The sequence below is a fragment of the Elephantulus edwardii genome, unplaced genomic scaffold (assembly GCF_000299155.1).
Source record: "Elephantulus edwardii isolate Elephantulus edwardi_28Jun2011 unplaced genomic scaffold, EleEdw1.0 scaffold00001, whole genome shotgun sequence".
In the NCBI taxonomy this organism is placed as follows: Eukaryota; Metazoa; Chordata; class Mammalia; order Macroscelidea; family Macroscelididae; genus Elephantulus; species Elephantulus edwardii.
The window spans coordinates 29,058,834-29,070,084 of record NW_006399751.1 but is presented as its reverse complement, the minus strand read 5'-3'; positions in this window follow the sequence as shown (position 1 = coordinate 29,070,084).

Sequence of the window (11,251 nt, the reverse complement as noted above, 5' to 3'; positions counted from 1 at the left end):
AGACAAGCAAAGATTCATTTATTCCAAGTTTTTGGGTCATGTCAGAATGAAGATGGTAAGTCTAAGTCCTATAAATCAGAAAACATGGTATTCTGGATTTTTGCATCCCAAAATTCATATATCAGATAATAGAAGAATTCAGAGTGGATTGAGACAGACAGAGGGAGAGAGAGATTTCTGCTAAAACCAAACCTTTATAATCTGGAAGCAGTACAGACTCCTAAAAACTCCATCATTTTAAACAGATGAATTTATTGAATTACAGTACCTTACATTATGTTTAATCATGTCATATTTTAGAACAACAACAAGCTTAAACTGGGAACCATATACTAGCCAAGTTGACACATAAAATCAACTAGCATATTTTACATTTAGTGATTCTGTCCAATTCCAAATTTAGGTAATTTTTTTGTTCTCATCTCCTGTTGGTTCAGGAACAGGCAAAGTTCAGAGCCATTGTTCATAGTATTGATATGACTCAAGGATACATAACAACATCACCTGTTGTCCTTCTTAGGACAGATAAGAACTTTTTTACAAACCTCATGGTTTTCACAGTTACTATCTTCTTCAGAAGTAAGTTTGATTTTCCTCAGAACTATTATCATAATTTATAAAATGTCTTTCTGAAGACATTTCTTTCCGCTCTACCTGAAAGAAAATATTCAAGCTGCTTGACCACCCACTTTAAGACTAAAGACTCAATCTCCATTAATCAGTGTAGTGTCAAAAGTTTATCATTCACAATATCTTTTCTAGACAATGATTGTTAATTTTGTGCTGAAGTATTTCTTGTATTGAGAGAAGATTAGGGTGACATACAAGCCCCACATTGCTAGAGGTTTATATAAATTCATGAGACTTCAATACTAGCTCCCCCTATTTGGAATGCCCACTTTCCAGCTACAATGAAACTAGTAGTCTACAAAAACCACAAGTCTCTGCAAAATCAGCCAGCACACCTACAAATATGGGAGTCATTCTCCTGAGGACCTGAGACTCTGGGAGACCTTGCAGTGAATCACCAAACCCAAGAAACATAGAAGAGTGAGGGAACAGAAGAGGGGTGGTGGGGGAGTACTCCTAATATTGGAAATCATGAAGCCATATGGCAAATCAAACATGGGACAATTTTGACTCTCACTTTTTGTCATTATTCTGCTACTAATCTTAGCAAAATGAATTATGAATGTAATTAGATATTAAGAATTTAATGACAAGCAAACTTCAGATCAAATCAATACTTCTTACTTATTCCTGCTGAGTTATCTAGATGCACTTTCCCTCGCCCCACTTGTATATTGTATAGTCAGAACGGACACCTAGATGACTCTCCTGAAGATTTTCAGAGGCAGTGAATGGCACAAGAGGAGACTGCCCATCCTCTCCCACACTTTTTTTCCTAGTTGTACTTCTATTCTACCAAGCCGAAGGTGGTGATTTTAATCTGCAGCCATCAGGCTGGGTTCAAATTGTTTTCCTGTCAAACATTCTGCTAGGTGGTATAGCACTGGTCGGTGCATTGCTGTGCAGAGGTAACTCGTGGTTGCTGTGATGCTGAACACTGGAACACTGATGTGCCAAACATGGTAATGGTTAGCCATGGTGGACAGGGTTTGCTGGAGCTTCCCACCTAAAACAAGCCTGGAAGCAGGAGTGGTATCCACTTCCAAAATTGCTTGCCTCCGGAAATTCTATGTGTGAACAGTGCTCAGGCCTTTTATTCATAGGGTCGTTATGAGTCATCTACAACACGACGACACCTAACAACAGCACTTTTATTCTAGCAATGAAATAAATTATCCTAGGTTTTTGAACAAGATAGTTCAACAATGAGTAGTTTTCTTATTGTTCATTCATTTTATCATAGCATTATCACACAAAAGCCTCTGAACATACTTTTTCACATCTACTCGATACTATATTGTGTTTGTATCAGCATAAACTGCTTAATGTTATACTCTCAAATTATATTTCTTGTCTTACTTCTAAATCACAGAAGGCTGTTTTGGACCTGAAGGCGCCCTGGTAATAAAACACTTAAACCTACAACTGCTGAATGAAAGCTCAAAGTTGGCATTCTTCAGTGGCTATATGAGTGAAAAAATGTGACAATCCGCTTCCATAAAGATTTACAGCCTTGGAAACCTTATGTGACATGTTTACTTTGTGCTATATGGTTGTTACAAGTTGGAATTGACTGGATGGCAATGAGTTTCATTTTGTTTTGTTTTGCTGGATTTGTTTCTGTCTATAGTAAGAAAAAAACTCCAATTGCCTATGTGCTTGTAGTCCTCAGGTACTTCTTCAACATTTGAAAATTCATCCTCTTTTATTTACGTGTCTTCCTATCTTTTCCTCTCAAATTGTTTTATGTTTTCTATTTCTAGTTTAGCACATATCATGGAACACTGGTAATTACTTTTTTCTTTTTTTTTTTTACTTGTGATGAAATTCTGTTTTATCCAGGAATTTGAGACTATATTGGAATTGCTTAGAATTTCAGTGCCAATTCTCCTCTATAAACAAAGATTGACAATACAACTATTAGATAAATAAAATCACTAATACCAGTGAGAATATATTAGTTTCCTGGTGATACTGTAACAAATTACCACAAACAGTAGGTTAAAAATTATAAGTTTATTCCCTTGCATTTCTAGAGATCAAAAATTGAAAATCAGTTTCATTGGACCAAGACAATTTGTCATCAGTAATGGTTCCCTCTGGAGGTTCCTGGGGGGAAGAATCTATCCCTTGTTTTTTCTGGAATGTGAGAAGTTGTCTGCATTTCTTGGTTTATAGGCACATGACTTCAACCTTTATTTCTGTCATCTCCTCTCACTCTTTTTTTGTTGTACCTTTGAAAACTCTTTTCTTATTTTTCAATTGGATAATAGTAAACCCAGTTAATATCGCCATGTCAAGATTCTTAGTTTAATTACACTTACCAAGAAGGTGTCACATACAGTTCTCAGATATAGAAAAAAACCATCATTAGGAGATAACTATTCTATCAGAAAGAGTAAGCTAATTCAGGATAATAGAAGTTAACTATCAGCATTTTGAAACATAAACCAGATGTGTGCAATGATTGTAATGTGCTCAAAAATAGTGTTCTGAACAGTGGAGCCTGATTCACAAACAGTTACTACAGCAAGGCCTCAATGCAGGCTAAACAGACAGTTGTTACTGTTGTTGTTAATTGCCATTGAGTCACCTACGATTCATAGTGACCCTATTTACATTAGCCCTAAACTCTGCTCTTTCCTGGGCCAATCTCATTTTCTCCAACACCCCCATTATCGCAGTCACTGAATCACAAGATATTTCTCATCTCATTGAGGACCTTCCTCTCCTGTGCTGTCCCTCCACCCTTCCAAGCACGACATCCCTCTCCAAGGACTGGTCCCTCCTTGAAACATGTCTAAACTATGTCAGATGAAGCTTCAGAAATTCTTGCCTCCAAAGAGCAACCTGGTGAGGAGAAAGATAATTCTTAATTTTTACTATAAGAAGAAATCAAGATGGATGTTCAAGGGTCTGTAGAAAGTCAGTGGAACAAGAATACAATGGTCCTTTTCTTAATTTCCAGACTGAAAATAGTTTTTAAAGTCAAAACACACTAATAAGAGGGAAGGTCCTGAAGAGGAAGAATCTTGTATATACAGGTATGAATCCCCAAAGGATCCTATAGCAGAGTTCAATGTTGTTGTTGTTGTTGTGTGCTGTCGAGTCGCTTGTGACTCATAGCGACCCTATGTACAACAGCCCTAAACTCCGCTCTCTCCTGTACCAATCGCACTGTCTCTGACACTCCCATTCCAATTATCCCAGTCACCCCAGTGATATCTCATTTTGGGGTCTGTTAGACAAAATTTGCTGTTGAAATTAACATCTAGAAACAGGAAAGCAGGCTATTTCTTCCTACCCAGAATGAAAACATGCTAGCTAATAAATGGAATGGAATTCAGAGCTAAAGCCCACTGATTACTTTCTTAAGCAATGAAAAGGGTCAAATGAAATCTTATTAATCCGTCTTTATTTCACTAAAGATAATTAAAAAGAAAAATTGCATATGGGAAATGGGAGAAAGGTAAGCTTTCACCTCACCCTTAAGGATCTAAATTATGGCATGTGGTCCTTCCTCATAACATCTTTATTCAACTAAACATTCTGTTTCCTGAAGAAAGCAATTGACAACTAAAATATTACAGTGTTGTTGTTATTGTGTGCCATTAAGTCGCCGGCGACTCATAGTGATCCTATGTACAACAGACCTAAACTCTGCTCTATCCTGTGCCAGTTGCAGTGCCTCTGACACACCCTTCCCGATTACCCCAGTAACTGAATCAATTCACCTCATAGAGGGTCTTCCCCTCCTATGCCGTCCCTCCACCCTCCCAAGCAGGAAGTCCCTCTCCAAGGACCTCTCCCTCCTTACAACATGTCCAAAGTATGTCAGACGAAGCCCCAGAATCCCTGCCTCCAAGGAGCAGCCTGGTTTGACCATCTCTAGGATGAATCTGTTTTCTTGGCAGTCCATGGTACATTCAATACTCTTCTCCAGTACCACAGCTCAAAGGCATCAATTCTCCTTCTATCCTTCCTAGTCATTGTCCAACTCTCTGATGCATAACAAGTAACTGCAAAGACCATAGCCTGTATCAGATGCACCTTAGTCTCCAGAGTGACACCATTGCTTTTCAGTGCCCTGGAGAGGTCCCTAACAGCAGACTTTCCCATCGCAATACATTTCTTAATTTCCTGGCTGCTGGTACAAAGAGTTGACCATGGAGCCAAGTAACTAAAGTTGTTAACAATCTCAATCTCTTCACCATCCATCCTGATGCTGCCAGTTGGTCCAGTGGTGAGAATCTTTGTCTTCTTGACATTGAGACTCAATCCATACTGAAGGCTGCAGTCCTTGACCCTCTGCAGCAAGTGCATCAGGTCCTCTTCAGTTTCAGCAAGCAGGGTTGTGCTATCTGCATAATGCAGATTGTTAATAGATCTTCCACCAATCCTGATGCCACACTTCTCCTCATAGAGCCCGGGGTCCCAGATAATCTGTTCTGCATACAGGTTGAAAAGGTATGGAAACAGGACACATCCCTAGCATATGGCAATAGAATATCATAAACTTTATGAGGTAATAGCATCTCCTAGGGTATACAAGATATTTCTTTCTCATTCCTGTAAGTCCTTTCCACAATAGTAACAACTAAGCTCGAAATACACTTTTGCTAGAATATGCATACATCAGGTACATTTCTTTATCTGCCCCCCTCCCTTCTTCTGGCAGTACTAGTATACTTTGAAATTTATGACATGTATTTTCACAAGCATAGAGCCCACATAACATTAGATTATGGGAACCCCTTTAGAGCAGAGGAAGCACAGAAATTGTCTCAGTTATGTCACAAAGTGCACTATCCACAAGCATTTTGTCAGAATAATCTAACAGTTTGTTAACTGCTTAATTTAAGCATTAACCTTTGAGAAGATACTTTTTAAAATATAGCAAGGATGATATACTTTTACATAGAATTACATTCCTATGAAACTTGAAAGCAAAGATTTTTATATTTACTTTCACTCCTGAAGACCTTTATAGGGTATTTATGTTTTCTATTACTATAATTTTAGGTTCTGTAAAGTTAGAGGCTCTTCTGTTTCTAAAGGCTGAACACTTCAGGAAGAGGACACAGCAAAATCCCAAAGTCGGTTGCCAGGATTCTTTGGATTCCAGGTGCTTGACAATGAAGAACAAATCAATGAAAAGAATCACATATATGTATGTTGTTGTTGTGTATTTTGGCAGAAATAATAAAGCCTCATTTTCTATAAGAGGGCAGCTTTAAAGTTACTTGTTGTTGTTGTTAGGCACCATTGAGTCAACTAAAACTCAGAGACCTGTAAACAATGGATCTGAACTTTACCCTGTCCTGTGTCACTTTCATTATATCTGTTATACTTGAGCCAACTAGTACAGTCATTTTGTTAATTCACCTCATTGTGGGTCTCACTCTCTTTCACAGACCCGGTACCTTTTCAAACATGGTATTATTTACCAAGAACTGGCCTAACAACATGCCCAACATATGTGAGATGAGGCCTCATCATCTTTGTCTCTGAAGAATACCATGACTATTCTTTCTGAAAGACATGTATGATTGCTCTCTCAGCAGTCTGTGGGATAGCCAATAACTCTTCTCCAACACCACAACTCAAAGCCATCAATTTTTCTTCTGCTATACTTAGTCATTGTCCATCTTTCAGATCCATAGCAAGAATGTATTTGAATCAACATCCATGGCTTGGATCAGATGCACCTTAGGACAGAAATCAGCACTGAGAAAGCCTGTCTAGCCAAGCCACCGCAATCCCCTGGCTTTGGGCCCCTGAACTTTGTGTCAGGTACCAGCAATGACAAAAAGCCCATGGTAGCAAATTGTCTCTACCCTTGACCTTTGACCCCTGGGTCTTGTGCACTGCCATTGAGTAGCCAGTCACTGCCACCTGTGTCATGAGATCTTCATTCTAGTGGAAACTACCACCTGGACATTAGTCAGAGTCCAGTCTGACCTGCAGCTCAGAGCACCCCAAAGCCCACTGCCTAAGCCCCAGCCAGAGCTGGAGCCACAGATGGCCTCCCTGCACCAAGATATATTATTATTGCTGTTGTTGTGTATTGTAGAGTCAGAACTGACCCATAGCTGATCCTCTGGTGGGTTTTCAGTGCCTGTTAATTGCACAGGAGGAAATTGCCCATCCTTCTCCTGTGGAGTAGCTGGTGGCCTCAAATTGTGTGCCTTCAGGACTGCAGTGCAGCTCCTTGCCATGAGGTTACCAGACAACAGAGCATATATGTAGGCTTCCTTGTACTTATGGTTTCTTCTCAAGAATGCATCATTTGTCGGGAAGTTTGTGATGTTGGGAAAATGGTTTGCATTTTACTGCTTGTTTTATAGCGTAGTATGTATAGCCTTACTTGTTAATCATTTTGTCTTTTGAGTATAGCTTTTGTATGTCAGTTTGCTGCATTGGGAAGACTTGACTTCTAAGAAAGTCTAGGAAGCAGGATCAGTAACTACTGAAATAACAAACCTTTGAAAACCTATAAACAAAGAGGAATAAGATGAAATCATTAACAATTTCAATCTTTTCTCCACCTATCTTGATGCTGCCTATTGGCTAAGTGGTGAGGATTTTTGTTACTATTGAGATGTAATGCATATTTAAAGTTTTACCCTCTGCAGAAAGTGCCTCAAGTCATCTCCACTTTCAGTAAGTATGCTGGGTCATCTGCATAGTACAGGTTATTAAAGTCTTTCTCCAATCCTTTTTCATAAAGTCAACTTGTCTAGTGATTTTCTCAGCATACCAATTGAGGATATATGGGGAAAACATATAGTATCTTCCTCAATTGTAAATAATGCAATGTTTCCTTGCTCTGTTGAGAGAACAGCTTCTCGGTCTAGGTATAGGTTTTGCATAACTTAACATGATTGGAACTTTGGTGACTTCATGGTGTGTGTGCTGCAGAGTAGGAATTGATTCACAGCTAAAACTGCAGTATGTTTTCAAAGACAGTAAATCACATCTTTCTTCCATGGAGCAACTGATAGATTTGAACTGCACTCCACTGTGATTGCAGCTCAACTTTAGGAATTATGCTGTCAATCTAAAGATATGTGGTTCTAGTCTACCAGCTGCTGCATGGAAAAAAGATGGGCAGTCAACTTGCATGTGATTTACTGCCTCTGAAAACCTGTTGGAAAGTTAGCTATGACGTTCGCACTCAAAGGTACACAGCAATAACAACATAAGCATAATTAAGTGTTCTGCAATTTCAATTTTCTCAGTGTTAGCCATAGTTTGTTATGATCTACACAAATACCTTTGCATTATCAATGAAACACAAATAGGTATTCTTCCGGTATTCTCTATATTGAGACAAAATATATCTGACATGAAATATTCTATTCATTCTATTCTATATATTAATACTTCTATTCTATTCTATTCTATTCTATTCTATTCTATTCTATTCTATTCTATTCTATTCTATTCTATTCTATTCTATTCTTCTTCCCAGCCTGAACTTATAGCAGTTCTCCATCAATCCTAAGAACATCCAAGGCTGCATCTATTAATTGAAACATGTCAAATGGTATACCATGGATTCCTGGAGGCTTCTTTTTTGTCAAAATCTTCACTGCAGCTTGGCCCACTTCCTATATTATCATTGGCTATGTGTTAGTTCCTAATTTTTTTCAGTGATTTTTTTTTCAATTCTTTTGATATAGTAATTCTGTGTTTCTCTTTTTACTCCATTTTCTTTTGATCATTTCCTCCATTTTATTCCTTGATCATTCCAGATATTTTCCACTGTATCTCTCAGTTTTGCAACTCCTGGCTTGAATTTATTTTTTAGTTCTTTCAACTTAAGTAATGCCAAGTGATTTTTTTCATCTTCCAACTCTAGCTCTTTGCACATTCTATTATCACACATTTTGATTTGTGTTTTCAAGCTGCCCTTTGAAATTTTCTGTTCATCTTTTATTTCATTACCTCTTACTTTCCTTTTGACTTCTCAAAAATCTGGTGCAATTTTTAGAGTGTCTCCTAGCATTCATTTTAATCTTTAACTTTCTCCTATTTTTAATAATCTTTTGCTTTCTTTGTGATATCATCCCACAACTCATCTGGTCTCAAATCATTTAGTGTTCAATGCCTTAAACCTATTCTTAAGGTAACTTTTAAATTCAAGTTATTATAGACTCAATGTCATATCCATTTCATTCAACTTCAATTTGAAACTGCATAAAAGTAATTGATGATCTGTTTCACAGTCAGCACCTGGCCTTGTTTTGACTCCTGGTATTGAGTACTCCAATAATTCTTTCCACATATGCAGTCAGCCTGGTTCATTAGGTGAAGTCTGTGTGTACTGTTTCTGTTTTTCTTTAAAATGGTATATTCTATGAATAAATCATGGAATGCACAAAATTCAATCAATCTACTGAAAACTTCATTTCTGTCCTCAAGTCTATAATTTTCAACTGTTCTTCAACATTTCTTCTAGTTTATTTCTAATTTTTGCATTGCAGTCACCATTTTTTATTAATGTGTCTTGACTGCATGTTTAATCTTTAGACTGCAGAAGTTGGTGTTGGTAGAATTCCTCAATTTCCTCATTTTTGGCATTGGCTCTTCGTCTGCATGTTTGAGTAACAACTGTATTAGCAGAACTTCCTTGTGCACATATAAATAGTATTCTTTCACTCATAGCTCTGTTCTTCACCATAGATCTGGAAATGGGCTTTTTGACTGAGTCTTGAACATACCATGGACTTCCAAGAAAAAAAGTCAGTCTGTCTACAGATATCTCCTTTGAGGCTAGGATTTTGTAGCTCTGTCTCACATACTTTGGGCATGTGGCCAGGAGAAACTGGTCTTTGGAGAAGGGCATGATGCTCAGAAGGGTGGAGGCACAGTGCGGGAGAGTAAGACCCTGAATGAGATGGATTAATACAGTATCTGGGGCAATGGGGGTTGGTGTGTAGAAATTACTGAAATTGTCTCAGGACGGGGAAGGAAAGATTCAGAGCTGCTGTACAGAGGGTTGCTATATGTCTCAGGTGACTCAACGGCACATAGCAACAACAACATAAATTATTGGGGGTTTTTGTTATTCTTGTTTGTTGTTTGTTTTGTTTGATTTTAATTTAAGCCTCTTGTTTAGAGCCAGCAAGACCTTGGGAAGGGCCTTTCTATTTAAAAGTTGGTTATTATTATATTTTGGATGAACATTCTTATAAGCACTCTTCTGTCAATATGCTGTACTGAGGTAACCTGGGGTTGCTGTGATGATGAACCTTGTGCCATTGCGGTGTCAGAAGCTATAACGGTTACCCATGGTGGACAGTGTTTGTTGGAGCTCCCAGTTTAAGACATGTTTGGAAGCAGAAGTGGCATCCACCTCCTAAACAACATGCCCCTGAAAACTTCATGAAATTTGATAAATGATGATAGTTAAAGAAAGGCTTCAGGCCTTTTGTTCATAGGGTCGCCATGAGTTGTGCTTGACTAGAAGACAATCAACAACAACAACAACATTCTTCCTCAATGTTTCATTCCCAGCATAATAGATCATATGGTTTCTTATTTCAAAGTGGCCAATACTAGTCCATGCAATCACATAATTATGCATGTAATGTCAGAAAAAGTAAACGCTTATGTCTAGGTTTACCTTTAATAACATCTAGGAAACACAATTTCACCTTTGAATTGTTAGTCTTAATAGCACAAAAGAGATTATTCATATTACTATTAGGAATGTAAAGAAAAATAGATTTGACATTTTTCATATGTTACATATATTTCAGGAAAGATACGAATATCTGTTCAGTTATAATTTGATCAGATTGTTTGCAATCTCATTGACTCTGTTAAAACCTTCTCAAGGTCAAATTATTTTCTGCTTTAAATTTTGCTGAAACCATATATATTCAGTAATGCAAGGCATTTTCAATGAATGCAAAAGTGCTTTGGGGAATAATATGACTTATTATATTGTTACATTATATAACATAATTTGTAACATATATATGCCTTGGAGGGTCTATGGTGTTGGGGGTGATGAAATGAAACTTGTTTCTTCAGATTCATGCATTGATAGAGGCCACAACATGAAAGCTTCACACACTGAAAATGATGGAGCAGCTTCCACTGAATCTTAGGGGCAGAAAATGTAAGTGCTTACCAAATGCATGAAGGGGTTAACTAGACTAAAAAAAATAATAATAACTGAGTAGGAAACTATAGATATAATTATGAGGAATAGTTAAGCAGTTATGTTGTTTGCAGCAAAATTGGTCACTCATAATACCACAAACAGAAAAGAATAAACAAATTATTGAATGACTTCAAAATACATACTTTCCAGTCACTCTGCTCATAAATTACAATTTTGGAAATTTGGAATAGAGCCCTGAATCTGAATTATTAGAAACACAATAGATTGTTTTGCTGTGCATTAATGTATTGAATGGAAATCGTTGATAGTCTATGTTGTGCAGAAGAAAAACCAAATAATTTAAGCTCAGAATTAAAAATGGTCTGATGCGGGGGGAACCCACTTGGTTCTCATTTCCCAGATCAATAAATCAGAATTAAAAAGACATGGACTCTGAACACTATTACTAATGTAGGAGAGATGGAAAGTTTGAAGTTGGATTGA